Here is an 18,189-nt window from a genome sequence, read left to right on the forward strand (position 1 = left end):
CCCAATTGCCCTACCTTCTTCCCTTCAAAAAAACAAAATAAAAAACCCTCTATATTATTAATATTTTAGTTAATATTTTTATGTCAATATTAGTGATATTGATCCATATTATTCTTTTTTCAGCCTTATTTCTCTCTATTTTGATTTTCAGTATGTCAGTTGTCCTTTTCTTTTTGCTTTTTTGGAGGGTGGAAGGCAGGGCAGTTGGGGTTAAGTGACTCGCCCAAGGTCACAGTATTAAGTTATTCACTGCTATTCACTGTATGACCTAACCACTACATCAGTTGTCTTAAAGCAAGAGTTGATAAGGTGCCTGCTTTCCCTGTTGCTTTTGCCTCTTTATGTCGAATTGGGTTACTTGTTGTTGAAATGTTTTATATAGATCATTTCTAAATGCTTTTGGATAAGGTTGGTTTGTTTTTTTTTTCCTTTCCCTTAGGATTTTGCTTATGGCTTGCTCAGTTTTTCTTTATGAAATTAAGCTGTTTAGATTTTCTTATTTCCTTTTAAAAATTAACATGGGTATTTTATATCTTTGTAAATATCCATTTCACCCAAGGTTTCCGTTTTGCTGGTATTTAACTGAGCGTGGCATTTTCTGATAATTTCCTTTCCACTTGTGAATTCCCGCTTGTCCTTTTCAGTTTTGGTAATTCAATTTTCCTCTTTTTGGGGGTACAGGGAAGGAGATGGCAGTTCTGCCTGTGGCCCCATGTCAGTGTCTCTTTCTTCCTCACAGTCTTTCTTTTCTCTCTCTTAGATCGGAATTTTAGAGCTTTGTGTAGTTACAACTGGGGCTTCCGTCTGGGGGAGGGGCTTCCCATCTGATCTTTGCCTTCTGGTTTCCATACTTCTAGGCAATCTCTTTTATTTCATTTATTATTGTTTTGAGGTGAGGTGGGACAACCTTTCACTTTGCTGGCTTGACAAAAGCCCTATTATAAATCTCAAAATATGCTATAAATTTGATTAATTTATCCCACTGCTGCGTCTATGGTTTATGTAGCTTTATCAATTAACATGTGTAAAATTTCTGCTTTTTTGTGCATAAAAGATGTTCTGGAAATCCAATAATGTATCTACACAGCAAACCTCCACAGAGATTGAATGGAGATTTAATAGCACCTGAAAATAGTTTTATGTTATTGAATAAAATGAAACCATTTCATGGAAGAGGAAGAAGTTATCAGCCGTATTTACAAGTGGACAACCTGAGTGAAATGGCTAGGAATAGGATTGGAAATGAAATTGCTATTGACTCTCCACACAGTTCCTAATGATCCCAAGTTTATTTTGGTCTGTACAGTTTCTCTTTCTTGTGAATGAAATTCTTCTACATGCTGCCTGAGCAAGAAAGAATGGCTGCTACTGCGGGCCTAACAGCTCCTGCCCCTGACAGCTGTACATGTGCTCAGGGCTGCCCTGGGAAGGCTCTTGGGATTGTTACAAGGTAAATTCTAGAGAGGCCAGAGCACGGGCTATTGCAAGATTAGGCCGAGTCAATGATGCCACAAAATTTTGTTTTCCCCCTTCTCTAGACATTCATTCTTGATTTACTGATCACATTGTCCATGGGTAGTTGTAGAGTGCACTGGGCATGTGTTTTTCTTCTTTTAATCTGATTTTGCTATGAATACTATATGGAATGTTTAAAGGGGATGCAATATGATGGTAAGAAATATAAATTTTTTTTTTATTTCTGGCTACCTGATATTTAAAAGTCTTTAAAAATCATCATCTTGTTTTTATATCTCCTAAACTCTATTGTTTTTCCACACACTGGGGAATGAAATGACTCAGTTGATGAGTTTTTAATGAATTCTGTTAGGAAATTTATGCTTAGGAGTGAAGATAATTCAATTTTTAAAAGTAAAAAATCACAATTACTTGAGTTCTAGAGGCAGTGTGGTCAAGTTTGTAAGTACTACCTGGGAGGTGATGCCAAGAGCTTGTGCTTCCTGGGCCCTCCCCCACACTATTCAGACATAGACACAAAGACACAGACACACAGACACACACACTCACACACTCTCTTGGGTTTTTGTTGTTGTTGTTGTTGTTTTAGAGGGGGGAAGGCGAGGCACTTGGGTTTAAGTGACTTGCCCAAGGTCACACAGCTAGTTAAGTGTCAAGTGTCTGAGGCTGGATTTGAACTCAGGTCCTCCTGACTCCAGGGCTGGTTCTCTATTTACTGTGCCACCTAGCAGCCCCAACAGACATTCTTCAACAAACTTTTTCCTGCTTTTCATTCTGCATTTGAATTAAAAATCATACTTTTCCCCTGTCATTTGATGAGGTGATGTGATATGTTGGTTTAGTAAAATAACCAAGTGGTAACACTTTGGATTTCATAAGTATAAATTGTATACAGTAGAACTTCATTTACTGTTTACTCAAAAGTGCTATTTCTTATTAACCATACAGACTCCTAAAAAAGATACAGATAAGCCAGCAGTTTAGCTTTGTGAAAACAGATTCACCTCAGTGGGAAGACCTGCCACTACCAGGGTGCCCTGTCTTTCTTGCCTTTCCTCCTTGCTGCCTCTCCACCAATCAAGTACTTCTGGAACTTCTCCCCTATGGACTCAGAAACCCATTTAAGAAGATGACTGGGCACCCCAGAGACCTGTGCCTAATACCTACCCCTACTCCCCAATCTTCCCTCTTTGCCTGGGCTGCTGTACTGGTCACAGGGCCTGGTGAAGTGGGAGCCAAGCACTATTCACTGCAGTCAGGTGGAGGAGGACTGCTAGGCCTTCCGCCTCCCTTGTCCTTGCCCCTCTGCCATATGGATCCCCAGCGCTGTTACTTACAGAACCTTCTCCCTTTCACCCTCACTGCTTCTAGGACTTTGAGTCCACTCTGGAGCTGAGCTTTCTTTTACTTGTTGTCTCCCTCAGTTTGATGGGAGCCACATTTCTATTTGTTTTTCATTTTTTAGCATGTAGTAAGTGCTTAATGAATGCTTTCTCCTTCATTCACTCATCAGTTCATTCATCCATCCATCCATTCAGTGGGTTGTGATCTCATCATTGTGGGTTGTACCTTTCCTTGGTGTAGCTCTCAATCTATCTATGTGATTTGTGTTATTCCAAATGCTTTGGACCTTCTTTCAGGCCTTTTTAAAATTTTGTGGGCACCAGAGGTACATTTTGTTTAACTGTTATTAACACTTGACTAGCCTCGATTTTCCAATAGGCTGTCTTTGGAAACATGTCACTCCTTTACCCATGTATCTTCTCTGGGTTGCCTTTGGTTTTGATTCTTTGGAGATTATGATATTCCAAGATTCAAAATTATGCAACATTGCTGGGAATACATTTGTGTTGAAAAGGTAGAGCTTTGTGCTAGGGAGCCATCATCAGAACTATGCAGTTACTCAAAGAAGTCCTGCCCATATCTTTCTTCTATTTAGTTCTGGCTCTGACACTTGGTCCATCTGCAGTGCCCACCCCCAGTGTATGTACTGAATGGTAACTCAATGGATTGGCTACATAATTTGATTGCTTGATGTTATCTGATTAGGAGAATTTTTTCATCCATTTAGTTTTTCTTTGTAGATTGTTAGGTTTATCCCTTTTTAATATTCATGAATCTCTTGAGAAAGTCTTTTATAATCAACACAGTACTATTTGCCAAGAGGAACCTCTGGAGAATCCCAAGATTATAGACCTAATGGTGGAAGGGTCCCCAGAGGCAGTCTAGTCCAACCCCCTCACTTTTTTCTTTACAGATGAGGTGGGGATTTTCTTTTCCAATTGGACCCTACACAAGATGTCCTCCATGACAGTGCCAAACACCTTTGGTGAGCATGAATCTTTCTGTTTTATGATTCCCTTGATAATCAGAGGGTCATTGAACAGTTATTTTTGTGGTTGCACTTTCCAGGTGATTTTTATATAATCTTAACATGTCTATTTATCGATAGTGGAGGAGAGCCACTGAGTTAAGCATGTTTTTGTGTGGAGTATTGTAGAAAACCACTTTTGAAAACCTGCCTATTCTTTTTTCCAGGATCATAGCCTTAATGTGTATCAAGATCATTCTCATAAAGATTTTATAGCTGTGGAAAACTAGGCAAGTGGCTTGGGGGTAACTGGTATTCACTTGATTACTTTTGGAGCAGATTAATGTGAATTATGGATTTTTCTTCCATTGTTTTGGCATCTTCTTGAGATAAGCTGTAAAACAGAACCCTCAGTGCACTAATGATTGTCTCACCCCTAGTTTGGCTTTCTTTTTTATATTTCTGTTTTTGGTTCATCTGTTTTCCTTGACTTTGGCTTCTTAAGTCCCGAGTCTCATTTTTTGTGTGCTATACAAGGGTTTTTGGTGTAAGGCTTTAGCTGTGGTGTTCCTGGTGATAAAGACAGTTATAGAAACATTGGTAATTGGTTATTTTCCAGCTCTGGGTTTTTCTGTCAGTTCCATCTCTACATTGCTCTTGGGCTCATGTGGTTCATTGGGCTCTGTGCACCAAAGTTTCTGCTGTTTTTGGGGTTTGATAGGGATTGTTGTTAATCATCTACTATTTTTTGCTGTTTCACTCTACAAAGAGTAAAAGAGCTTAAGTTGGTATTGCCCATTGATTATTATCACCTCTCCATTTGGCAGAGAAATGGAATATTTTCTGGTTAAGGCAGTTTCTGCATTTTATTTTTTGACCTCCTTGTTTTGTTGACTGTATTGCATTTGTTAATCTTTTGTTGGAAGTTAGGATAATCAAAGTGGATATATTTTGTCTTTTTTCATTCTCTTTACATCTTGGACTGACTACTTGTCAGAATAGGTGAGGTTAAAGCTGTTGAAATTGTTACATGATTATCTCATCTTTTAGTTTTTCTTTTAACTTTATGCTGACTTTTATCTTGACCATAACAGGTCTGACCACCTGAATAGCCAGTAGTAAACTGTTATTTACTGCCTATTAACATTTCAATCCAGTTCTAAAATCCAAGATCCCATTAAGTTATAGGCAATTTTTATTTCATTTTTTTTTGGTGATGATACTTGGTATTAGCCATGGCTGGCTCTTTCTCACTCTCTCCTGGGTTCAATTATTTTTATCCAAATAACTCTTGCATTTATGCATCAAGCCCTGATCTGTCTCTTGAGCTATAGTCCTGCCTCACAGCTGGCTGTCTTTTGGTTATATCAAAAATGGAACTCATTATTTTCTTCTTACCTAACCTCACCCATTCTCCAAACTTCCCTATTTTGGTTGGAGGGAAGTTAGGCAACATTTGCCATGGCATGACAGACTATCCTGGACTTCTCTGTCTCTTTCACTCCCCATATCCAGTCGCCTCATTAATTCACTTGTCTTATTAATTCTGCCTGTGTCTCTTACATTTGTCCCTTTCATTCCATTTGCGTGGCTGTCACCCTACTTCAGGCCCTCATCACTTCTCCGCTTGCCTATTGAGACAACTCTTAATTGGTCTCTCTGCTTCTAACCTCTCCCCTCTCCAATACCTTCTCCATATAACTTCGCAAATTATCTTCATCAAGCCCAAATCTCACTCCCCCGCCTAAGAAACTATCATGTCTCTCTGTTACTTCTAAGTCAGGAATTCTTCACCTGGGGTCTATGAATTTGTTTTTAAGAACAGTTTGATAACTGTATTTCAATATAATTTGTTTCATTTGTGAGCCTATGTATTTTAGTTTATGCATTTATAAAGAACTATTCTGAAAAAGGATCCATAGACTTCATCAGATTGATGATGCCTGAGGGAGTTCATGACATTAAAAAAAGAATGAAGAACTCATGTCTTTGGCTAATATATAAACAGACAGGCTTTGAAGACCCATCTCAGTCCTACTGCAAGCTCCTCTTCCAGACTAATGCACATTCCTGCTCAGATTCTCTGTTCCAGTCAAAGGACTCTCCTGTTGTATTTTGTACCTCCAGACCATATGGACAAGAGGTGTTCTATACACCTGTAATGTATTCCCTAGTCACCTTTGCTTCCTGAAATCCCTCACTTTCGTCAAGTTTTCATCTCTCTTATTTGCTGTTTCCTATGACCAGCTTTTTCTGATCCCCTTCCTCCTTAGTGCCTTCTTCAGGCACTTATTTGGCTACTGAAATTTGATTGCTCCAGTAGAGTATAAATTTCCTTAAGAACAGAGAATATTGAAAAATAAAATTTGCTGTTATAAGCATGTATAGTCAAGTAAAACAGATTTCCACATTGGCCTTGTCTAAAAACAAACAAAGGCACAAGCCTCATTCTCCACTCTGTTGATCACTTCTCTGTGAGTAGCATGTTTCATCAGGAGTTCTCTAGAAATGTGGTTGGTCATTGTGCCGATCAGAATTCCAAAGTCTTGTAGATTTGTTTATCTTTACAAGATTGTTGTTATTATATAAATTGTTCCCTTGGTTCTGCTCATTTCACTTAATATACCAATATTCTCAGGCATATTTTCAGAAAACATCCCCTTCATCATTTCTTACATTCAGATGCCATAACTTATTCAGCTGTTCTCCAGGTGATCGAACATCCCCCCAATTTCCAATTCTTTGCAAGCACAACAAGAGCTGCTATAAATATTTTGGAACATATGGGTCATCTATCTCCCCCCTCCCACCCCATATTTAGGGTATAGACCCACTTGTGGTACATGTCAGCCAAAGTATATATGCGCAATTAAATAGCTTTTTAGGCATAGTAATGGCTGAACAAATTTCGCAGTTCTTACATCAGTACAGTAATGTACCTATTTTCCCACAGTCCCTCCATTGTTTCCTATTTTCCATTTTTGTTGATTTAGCCAGTCTGATAGGTATGAGGCAGGGCCAGAGGAATTTAGAGATAGGGTCAGAATTGTTTTAAATTTAAGATTATTCTAATAATTGTAGATTTAGAAGATTTTTTTTTTTTTTTTTGCTTTTTGGAGGGGGGGAGGGCAGGGCAATCAGGGTCAAGTGACTTGCCCAAGGTCACTTGGGCACTGGTGACTTGCCCAAGATCAATAGTACAGCTAGTAAGTGTTAAGTGTCTGAGGTTGGATTTGAACTCAGGCCTCTACTCCAAGGCTGGTGCTCTATTCACTGAGCCACATAGCTGCCCTAGAAGATTTTTTTGATATGGTTATTGACAGCTTCTATTTCTTTCTCAGAAAACTGTCTCTTCATATTACTTGACCATTTATAATCAGTTGTGGAATGGTTCTCATTCTTTTAAATTTGACTGAGTTCCACATTGTTTTAGAAATGAGACTTATATCAGAGAAACTTGCTGCTAAAATACCCACCCCCTCCTCTGCCCAATTTCCTGTTTCTTTCCTAATTTTAATTGCTTCAGTTTTATTTGTATAAAATATTTTAAGGTTTATTGCTCTTTATATCTAAACCCTGTATCCATTTAGAGCTTGTCTTGGCATATGATATGAGATGTTGGTCTGTAGCTATTTTCTACCAGACTGTTTTCCAGCTTTCCCAACAGTTTTTGTTGAATAGTAAGTTCTTGCCCCAGTATTTGGGATCCTTGGGTTTTTCAAACACAGGGCTACTGGTTTATTTGCTTCTGTATATTGTTTAAGCTGTTGCACTGACTAACCTCTCATTTTTCTTTTTTTTACCCAGCATCAAATCGTTTTGACAATTATGGCTTTGTAATATAGCTTGAGATCCGTTGCTTCTAGGCCCCTTCCTTCTCAACTTTTAAAAAAGTTTTTCATTAATTGCCTTGAGATTCTTGTCCTTTTGTTTTTTCTGTGGGGTTTTGATATTATTCTGTCTAGTTTTGTGAAGTAAATCTTTTGGTGGTTTGATTGGTACTGCACTGAATAAGTAAATTAGGTAGTATCAACATTTTTATTACATTAGCTCAGCCTCCTCACGATGAATTAATATTTCTATAGTTAGTAAGACCTGTCTTCATTTGTGTAAAAAGTGTTTTGTAGTTTCTCTAGTCTCTTGGCATATAGACTCCCAAGTATTTTTATATTGCCTGTAGTTAATAGGATTTCTCTTTCCATCTCTTCCTTCTGGATTTTGTTGGTAATATATTGACATACTGATGATTTGTGTGAGTTTATTTTATATTTTGCAACTTTACTAAGTGATTAAATGTTTCAGTTAGTCTTTTATTTAACTATAAACATCTAATTAGCTAATGGTAAATTTGTGTGGGGGGGGTTTCTCCAAAAAAAAAACCTCATGATTTTAATTAAAATTTTTTTTTTTGCTTCCAATTTTTAAAATTTCTCCTTTGATTTTTTTTTTTATGTCCATTTTGATGGTTAATTTGCTGGTTTTAATTTTTTGGTTTTTCTAGCTTTTAAAATTGCATATCCAATTTTGATTTACCTTTTCTCCTTTATGGATTGTTTAGAGATAAAATTTTCCTTTAAGTACTGATTTGGTCCTTAAGTTTGGTATGTTGTCATTAACTTTAATAAAATTTTTGATTTGTTTCTCTGATTTAATCTTTTATCTACCCATTCTTTTATTTTTGTTTGTTTTGGTTTTTTTTTAAAGCAATTGGGGTTAAGCAACTTGCTCAAGGTTACAAAGCCAGTTATTTCTGGGTGTGGTGCTAAGTATCAGAGTCCTGATTCTATCCCAGGTCATCCCAACTCTGGGGCCAGTGCTCCTACTCACTGCGCCACCTGGCTGCCCCTATCCACCCATTCTTTAGGTTTAAGTAATGTAGTTTGCAAATCATTTTTTTTATCTGTTTTAAAGGTGCTTTATTGAATTTAATTTATTCTGTGTTATGGTTGGCAAAGGATGTACTTAATATTTCTACTTCTCTGCATTTGTGAGGTTTTTCTAGCCTGAATCCAAGGTCAGTTTTTCTGAAAGTATCATGCATAGTTGAATAATAGGTATATTGATTTTTATTCCTATTCAGTATTCTCCAGAGGTCTATCATATCTTACTTTTCTAAAATGCTATTTAGAATTATTATTTCTTTTTTGGTTGGAATTTTCTAGGTCTAAGAGGACTACATTGAAGTCCCCAAGTATTATTACTTTATTGTCTTTCTCCCTATAACCCATTTAACTTTTCCTTTGAGTATTTAGATGGTATGCCATTTGGTGTATAAATGTTTAGTATTGATATTTGTTGTCTATGATTGGCCTACTTTTTGAGGGCTACCAAGACCTTTGGCATGGGCAAGGCCCTGGGTCGCAGGTTGTGCAGTCCTGTGCCATGGTATCTTTAAGCAAAATATAGTTTCTCTGTTTATCTCTTAATTAGATTTATTTTTGCTGTTTCTTTGTCTGAAATCATGATTGCTACCCCTACTTAAAAAAATACTTTAATTTCTATTTTCCTGGCAAGTTTTTGCTGTGAGATACTTTGTATTTTCTTCTTTTTTTTTTTCCTTCAGTCTTTTGACTATTTCTTGATGTCTCATTTAGTCATTGAGCTTCTGTTTGTTAATCCTAATTTCAAGGGAGTTATTTTCTTGGGTAAGACTTTACCTCTTATTTCAAGATGTTAATTCTCTTTCCCTATCTTTCTTCTGTGGTTCTTATTTCTTTTCACAGTTTCCTCCCTCCTTTGGTGTTTAAAATCAGTTTTTAGCTATTTTGGATTTGTGCACAAGCTGCTTTTCCTTCAGGAATTTGAGTCATTCTTTTCTTCTTGGTTTGTTTTGGGACTTCCCTGTCAGCAAAATATCTCTTAAGTTGAGATTTTTTTCTTTTTGGTTGTTGTTTACTCATTCTTCCGGCCTCCTTCTTGACTCTGGCCTTTTGGGGCTTGCCGCACTTCTGGGGGGAAATGTCCAGCCTGGGCTTCTGTTTTGCTTCCTGCTGCTGCTTTCACACATCAAGCTGGAGGCCAACAAGCTTTCTGTGCTCCCCAAATGATGTGATTTGGGCTGAAGTTTGCTAACTGCCCTCCTCTTCTTAGCTCTGTAATTTTCTGCCCCAGGTTTGCTGTTCGACTGAGCTTCTCTTAGCCTGGGAGGCCCTGGAGGTTTAGGGGACTGAGCTGCTGGCTCCTTTTGATCCCTGACTCCTGCATCTCCGCTCTGTCTCCAAATCAGAGCCACACAGTTACTGCTTGCTTCTGAATGTGGCCCTCGCGGTGTCTGTGGCTAGATCACCCTCCAACCTTGGCCCGGGGCAGGAAGCAGCCAATCTGCCCAGCTGGAGTGCTCCCTGCAGAGCCTGCTGCCAGGGCCTGAAGATGCTTTTCTTTCCATCTCTCTCCAAGTACTGACCTGAGCTGGTCAAAATTGACTCAGTATTATTTTTCCTTAGATTTCCCCATCAGTGTGGTCTGGTGTGTTTTCTAGATGTTTGTGGAGGAGTGTGTGTGTGGTGGGGCGGGGGGGCTGAGTCCATTTGGGCCCTTTATTAATGCTTTTTGGCTAGGATTAACTTGAATTGAAATGTTCATATATTTATCTATATATACACATATATGTTTGAGAATTTTAAGCTGTCTGCAAGCCTTTGACTTCTTTCTTGGTCCTTAGTCAACAAACAGTTTGTGAAATGATTACTCTGTGTCAGACACTGTGCTAGGCACCCAAGGATTGAGGATGAGGGAAAAGGTGCCACTTGAAGGGGCATTTTCGTTCTGACATTTTGAGATTCTGAAATGTTGGCCCTCCTTGGGTGGGGCCCCAAGTTTACAGCTTTGATCCCCCTCGTTCCTTGGTTCTCTCTCTCACCCCTCCCCCATTCAGTCTTTCTCCAAGACCTGTTCATTGCAGTCCGATGTTTTGACTACAACCAGGAATTCCCTTTTTCTACCCAGACACAGTCCCTGCTGTGTAGTTTTTGAGCATTTTTGCCCACAGCATAAAAAAAAAAGAAGAAATAATGACCCCCTCCTTTTTGCCCGAAGCCCAACCCCATGGCTCCTTGTATGTTTGTGTCGTATGAGAGGTGGGGGAAGGGGGAATTTGTGAAGTAGCCTGCTTGTTCCTTCCCCCTTTCACCTTGGAGTAGGGGACAGGGAGAGTGGCTTTAAAGCCTTCCTTCCTGCCCTGATCAGAGAAGCACAGATTTTAGAGTTTAAAAGGGGCCTTTGAAGATGCCTAGTTAATCTCCCTCATTTTACTGTGACTGCTTTTTTAGCATCAGCCAGTAAAACTAATCATGTGTTATGACATAAAGAACTCATAAATAAATGTAGGAAGGCGGAAACAGTAAACACATCTTTTACAGACCATAATGCGATAAAATTAATCAATAAAGAGAATATGAACAAAAGACAAAGACCTAAATGGAGACAAAGTGGTGATATCTTCAATATTGAGTGTGCCAAAGAACAAACCCAACAATAGATTTATTAAAGAGAATGATAACAGTGAGACATGCTGGCTCCAGTCTATCTTTCCAGACTCATCGGACATTACTCTTTTTTCCACACTCCGTGATCCAGCAGAACTGGTGTTTTTTTGTGTTTGTTGCATGGTTACACCTTTTTGCATTGGTCACCACACATGCCCAAAATGTATTACCAACTTACCTCCAGCTCAGAGTCCTCTAGCTTACACATGAAAGTTTTCCTGACCGCCCCCAAACTGTTAGAATCTGCTCTTCCAAAACTACCTGGTATTTAACTACTTAGAATATGTTTATATTTATTAACTTTATATTTATACAAGTATGTATGTCTACATGCACTTGATATCTTTCCCATTGTGAGTAAGATTGTTTTATTCTTTGTACTTCAGTCCCCAGAACCTAGGACAACAAATGCTTGTGGATTGTGGAAACACTTTGTAGAAATGAAGACAGACCTAAATAACTGTGAAGATATTCAGTATATGTGACTGGACTGTACTGGTGTCATAAAAATGAATAATATTCCCCAAATTTATCTGAAGATTTGATATTATCCATATTATACCAGTCAAATGGCCAAGAAGAAGATGCTTTTATAGAACTAGACAAAAGAGTAACAAAATTTATAGAGAGGAACAAAGGGTTAAGAAAATTAAGGAAAATATTGAAAGACAATAAGAATCTAAACTGTTCAGATCAAAGTGTTTGGTTTAACAGTCAGAGACATGTAGGAGCTGGATTGGTAAGCTAAAGCAAGAGCCAGAAGCAAGTGTGTCCATCACTCTGATGTTCACTTAAACCTAAGACCCTCAACAAACTACATATCCAAAGATGCTGGGTTCTCTCTCTTCATCCCCAGACCTTTCCTGTTTCTGTCAAGGGTGCTGTTATCCTCCCAGGCCCCTAGACTCTTCACTTAGGAGTAATCCTTGGCTCCGCACTCTCTCTCTACCCCCATGTCCAGTCTGTCACCAAGGCTTGCCCATTTCATGTTTGCAACCTCTCTCCAATTCACCCCCTTTTCTCCTGAAACTACCATGACCATCCTGGTCCATCCACCTGTAACCTCATGCCTGTATTATGGCAATAGTCTGCTGCTTGGTCCCTCTACTCTGTGTAGTCTGTTCGCCTTTCAGCTCTCAAAGTGTTCTTCCTAATGCACAGGTCTGAGCATGTCTGTCTGTCTTACACACACACACACACACACACACACACAGTTCAAAGGGCATCCCCCCCCCCCCAATTTCAATGACCTTTCCAGCATTCTTATACATTTCTGACTCTTGGGTACTTGATAATCCCCTGACACACATCTTCTTGGTGTTCCTGGCCACAGGACGCTCCATTCCCACTCAGTACATTTTCATTGGCTGTCTCCCATGTCTGAAATTCTCTCACTCCCCATCTCTGCCTCTTGACTTTACTGACTTCCTTCAAGTCTCACCTAAAATCCTGCTTTTTGATTATCAGAGGAAAAAATCCAAATTATCAATAGCTATATGAAAAAATGCTCTAAATTACTAATAAGATGAATTTGAACTCAGGTCCTCCTGACTCCAGAGCCAATGCTCTATTCACTGCACCACCTAGCTGCCCAATGAATGCACATTAAAACAACTTTAAGGTATCACTCAGATCCATCAGATTAGCTGAGTTGACAAAGAGGGAAAAATAGATACTGGAAAGGCTGTGGGAAAATAGACACACTGATGCTCCGTTGGTGGAACTATGAACTGGTCCAACTATTTTGGAAAGCAATTATTAAACTGTACATAGCCTTTGACCCAGAAATACTGTTACTAGCAATTAACTGTTAGAAATATGAATATTGCTGCTGTAGCAATATTGCTACACCCCCAAAGAAATAAAAAAAAGAGCAAAAACAAATATGCATAAAATTTTGTGGTGGCAAGGAATTGGAAGTACAGCTAGGTGGCATAATGGATAGAGCGCTGGGCCTGGTCTTGAAGGCTCAGCCTAATGAGTTCAAATCTAGCCTTAGGCACATTCTAGCTTCCTGACCCTGGGCAAGTCACTTAACCCCATTTGCCTCATTTCCTCCTGTATAAAATGAGCTGGAGAAGGAAATGGCCAACTACTCCAGTATCTTTGCCAAGAAAACCCCAAAAGGGGTCATGAAGAGTCTGGAACGACTGAAAAACGACTCAGCAACGAAAAAGAATTGAAAACTTAGAGGATGCCTATTAACTGAGAAATAATTGAACAAATGATTTTATATGTATGTGATTGAGTACTATTAGATTCTAAGAAATGATGAAGGGGATGGTTTCAGAGAAGCCTGGAAAGACTTACATGGTAAGCAGAACCAGGAGAACAATTTGTACAGTAACAGTGCTCTAAAGACAAAAAACTCTGCAAGTGTTAGAAATTTTGATCAGCACAATTCCAGAAGATTTAAAATGAAACATGCAGTCCCCCTCCAGATAGAGAAATGATAGACTGAGAGTATAGATCAAAGCATATTTTCCTTCCTCCCTCCCTCCCTCCTTCCTTCCCTCCTTCCTTCCTTCCTTCCTTCCTTCCTTCCTTCCTTCCTTCCTTCCTTCCTTCCTTCCTTCCTTCCTTCCTTCCTTCCTTCCTTCCTTCTTTCCTCCCTTCCTTCCCTCCTTTCTTTCCTCCTTTCTTCCTTCCCTACTTCCCTCATTTCTTCCTCCTTCCTTGCCATGACTAATTTCCCCCAGAAACAATTTTACTATTTATTTTTAGCATTTATTTAAAAAAATGTTCAGTTTCTAGTTCTTTCCCTCTTTGAGAGTCAAGAAATGTGTGATATTATTCATTTGAATTCATGCAAACATTTCCATATTAGCTATGTGTAAAGAAAATGAAAAAAAATATCATGTTTCATTCTTTACTTAGATTCCATCAGTTCTCTCTGGAAGTCAATAGCATTTTTCATCATAAGTCCTTTGGAATTATCTTGGATCATTGCATTGATCAGAATAGCGAAGTCACTCACAGTTGCTTATCATATAAAATTGCTGTTACTGTGTACAGTTTTCTCCTGGTTCTGCTCACTTTACTCTGCATCAGTTAATATGTCTTCCCAGATTTTTAAACCACCCTTCCTACCATTTATTTTTTATAAAATAGTATTTTATTTTTTCCAATTACATGTAAAGATAATTTTCAACATTCATTTTTATAAGATTCTGAATTCTACATTTTTTTCTCTCTTTCTCCTTCCTCCCTTCCTCCCCAAGATGGCACACAATCTCATATAGGTTATACATGTGCAGTCATGGAAACATATTTGTACATTAGTCATGTTGTGAAAGAAGAAATAGAACAAAAGGGAAAAGCAAAAAAAAAAAAACAAACCAAAACAAAACCCAAGTGAAAATAACATACTTTGATTTGTATTTAGACTGCATAGACCATTTTCACTCATAAATTTTTTGGAATAGTCAATCATCATTTCACTCAGCATCAATTCATGTAAGCCTTTCCAGGTTTCTCCCCTCCCCATCCACCTCCTCCCTCCACATTAATAGTATTTTATTTTTTCCAATTACATGTAAAGATACTTTTCAGCATTCACTTTTATAAGATTTTTGAGTTCCAAATTTTTTTCTCCTTCCCCTTTCTCCCCAAGATGGCCTGCAATCGTACAATCCTATTAGATATATTTCTTTTTCTTTTTTTTTTCTTTTTGGAGGGGGTAAGTTAGGGCAATTGGGGTTAAGTGACTTGCCCAAGGTCACATGGCTAGTTTTGTGTTAAGTGTCTGAGGTCGGATTTGAACTCAGGTCCTCCTGACTCCAGGGCCGGTGCTCTATTCACTGCGCCACATAGCCGCCCCACCTATTAGATATATTTCCACATTAGTCATGTTGTCCAGGAAGAATGCAAACAAAAGGGAAAAACCATGACAAAGGAAAAAAAAAGAGAAAATAGTATGTTTTGATCTGTGTTCAGACTCCATAGTTCTTTGGATATGGATAGCATTTTCTGTCATGAGTCTTTTGGAATTGCCTTAGATCATTGTATTGCTGAGAATAGCTAAGTCTAACAAAATTAGTCATTGCACAGTGTTGTTGTTACTATGTACATTATTTTCTTGGTACTGCTCACTTCACTCAACATCAGTTCATTTAAGTCTTTCCAGGTTTTTCTGAAATCTACTTCCTCATCATTTCTTATAGAACAATAGTATTCCATTACATTCATATACCAAAACTTGTTCAACCATTCCCTGATTGATGGACAGACATCATTTCAATTTCCAGTTCTTTGCCACCACAAAAAGAGATGCTATAAATATTTTTATACATATGGGTCCTTTCCCCTTTTTAATGATCTCTTTGGGATGCAGAGTTAGTAGTGGTATTGCTAGATCAAAGGGTATGCAGGATTTGATTGCCCTTTGAGTATACTTCCAAATTGCTCCCCAGAATGATTATTAGATCACTTCACAATTCCACCAACAATGCATTAGTGTCCTAGTTTTCCCACATCTTCTCCAACATTTATCATTTTCCTTTTCTGTCATATTAGCCAGTCTGATAGTTTTTCTTTAATGACCATTTCTGGTGATTTAGAGCATTTGTTCATATGACTATAGAGAACTTTAATTTCTTCATCTGAAACTTCTTGTTCATATCCTTTGACTATCAACTGGGAAATGACTTGTATTCTTATAAATTTGACTTAGTTTTCTATATAGTTGAGAAAACACATTTATCAGAAACACTCACTGTAAAAATTGTTTCCCATCTTTCTGCTTTCCTTCCAATCTTGGTTGCATTGGTTTTATATGTGCAAAAATTTTAAATATAATTAATATAAATATAATATAACTAATAAATTATAAATCATATATTCAAAATGATCCATTTTGCATTTCATAATGTTCTCTATTTCTTCTTTGGTCATAAATTCTTCCTTTCTCCATAGATCTGATGAGTAAACTATTCCTTGCTCTCCCAGTTTGCTTATGGTGTCACCCTTTATGTCTAAATTATGTGCCCGTTTTGACCTTGTCTTGGTAGACAGAGCGAGATGTTGGTTTCTTTTCATTTCTTGTAGCACAATAGTATTCCATCACAATCACACGCCATATACATATTTGTAATGGGGAAAAAATATTGTCCAATATCCCTTCTCCAAATCCTGCTTTCCTTGTTCCCTCTTAATGCCAATGCTTTACGATTATCTCCAATTTATTTTGTTTGTTTCTTGTTTGTACATGGCGCTTAACATGTGTTCTTCTTCCCCATTAGATTGTGAGCTTGAGAGCAGTGACCATCTTTGACCTTTCTTTGTATCCCCAGTGCTTACTACATGTAGTAGTTGTATATAGATGCTCATTAATTGACTGGAAAGATTTTTTTTTTTGTATCTCATAGAAACAACTGGAAAATGAAAAACTAAAAAAATTTTTTGGCAGAAAACAGGTTTATACCAACATCATCTGCTGTGTACCATAAGTCTCAAAAGGATCATTGATCTAAATGTGTAAAAGGTTACATAATAAAAAGATGTAACAGGTTGTATCTCTCACTAATGTAGAAAAAGGAAGAACTGATGAATATATTTTAGAGGAAATTATCAAAGTCACAACAGGCAGCTTTAGCTTATATAAAGTTAAAATTGTTTTGCATGAAGAAAATAAACAGAATAAGAAGATAAATAATATTAAGGAAAAAAATTTGTATCAAACTCAGAAGTTTGATGGGAAATGAATCCATATTCTCCTAGACTTGTGGTCTTTCCCTTGATGTAGATTGTGAAACACCAGAAGTGGCGCTTGGGTTTTGTCTTTAAGAACAGCTAAGCAGGAACCCATGTTGTATGTGGAGGTAGATATGAAAAAGGGATGTTTTCCAGTCATGGAGGATGCCAGTGTGAAATTATGGAGATAAGAGATGGATGAAATATGGGACTTCATAAAAGGCAGCTACGTGACACAGTGAGTAAAGCACCGGCCCTGGAGTCATGAGGACCCGAGTTTGGTTCTGACCCCAGACACTTAACACACACACACACACACACACACACACACACACAAACTAGCTGTGTAACCTTGGGCAAGTTACTTAACCCCAATTGCCCTCCAAAAAGTTAAAAAAAAAAAGTAGGATGAGCCTTAGAGAAGGCCAGTTTGGCTGGATTGCAGAATGTGGTGGGAGACCTGCCATGATATCTAATGAGGGTAGAGGTGACAGGCCAGGTTGTAAAGGGCTTTTCCAGCTAGACAAAGTTATTTGTATTTTATTCTAGATGCAATTGGGAGCCATGGGTGTTTATTGAGTAGGGGAGCCACTAGGTCAGATGTGTGCTTAAGAAAAATAACTGGCTGCTATGCGGAAGTGAATGATGTATCAAAAAAAAATGTATCCATTATTTGTGGCAATAAAAGAAGAATATGTGAAATGCTTTAGGAGTTACAAAGCAGGGAGTGATTTGTATCTTCTGTGCAGTGTTCATGGAGACCTCATTTGGATGGATACATTTGACACATGAAAAGAGAACAAGGTTATTCTAGGCTGAGGGGGAAAGTTGTGGTAAGAAAACTCAAAAGTGGTATGGGCTCAGTTGGGGAGCATAGTGAACACCCCTCTCTGGACACTTCGAGTCGCTCTGTTTTATGACCTCTCTGTATCCTTTGGCACTGTCAGTCATTCCTGGACATTCAAGCCTCCCTAGGGTTGGTTTCCTCATGAGACCCTCTCCTGCTTCTGTTGTCTTTCTGCTTCTTCTCCTTTGCTGAGTCTTCATCCAGGTCAAACCCTTAGCAGGTATTCTCCAGGCCTTTGTCCTGGATCTCTTCTTTTCTCTTCTCTTCTCTTCTCTTCTCTTCTCTTCTCTTCTCTTCTCTTCTCTTCTCTTCTCTTCTCTTCTCTTCTCTTCTCTTCTCTTCTCTTCTCTTCTCTTCTCTTCTCTTCTTTTCTCCTCTCC

General features: G+C 38.2%; 1 protein-coding gene across 11 annotated transcripts in view; it reads left to right on the forward strand.

Annotated features, from left to right (window-relative positions):
* Positions 1-18,189, forward strand: part of NF1 (neurofibromin 1) — a 252,402-nt gene that overhangs the window by 21,626 nt on the left and 212,587 nt on the right. The window contains exon 1 of one of the 11 annotated variants that reach the window (XM_069089870.1): positions 3,740-3,805. The exons of the other annotated variants lie outside the window; for them this stretch is intronic. The gene's annotated coding sequence lies outside the window, so the exon portion shown is untranslated. Of the gene's footprint in view, positions 1-3,739; positions 3,806-18,189 lie in introns of those variants that run through there. 11 annotated transcript variants of the gene reach the window in all.

The sequence above is a fragment of the Petaurus breviceps genome, unplaced genomic scaffold (genome assembly GCF_028583685.1).
Source record: "Petaurus breviceps papuanus isolate PSGF00001 unplaced genomic scaffold, PetGlider_PUasm1.0 186, whole genome shotgun sequence".
Classification (NCBI taxonomy): domain Eukaryota; kingdom Metazoa; phylum Chordata; class Mammalia; order Diprotodontia; family Petauridae; genus Petaurus; species Petaurus breviceps.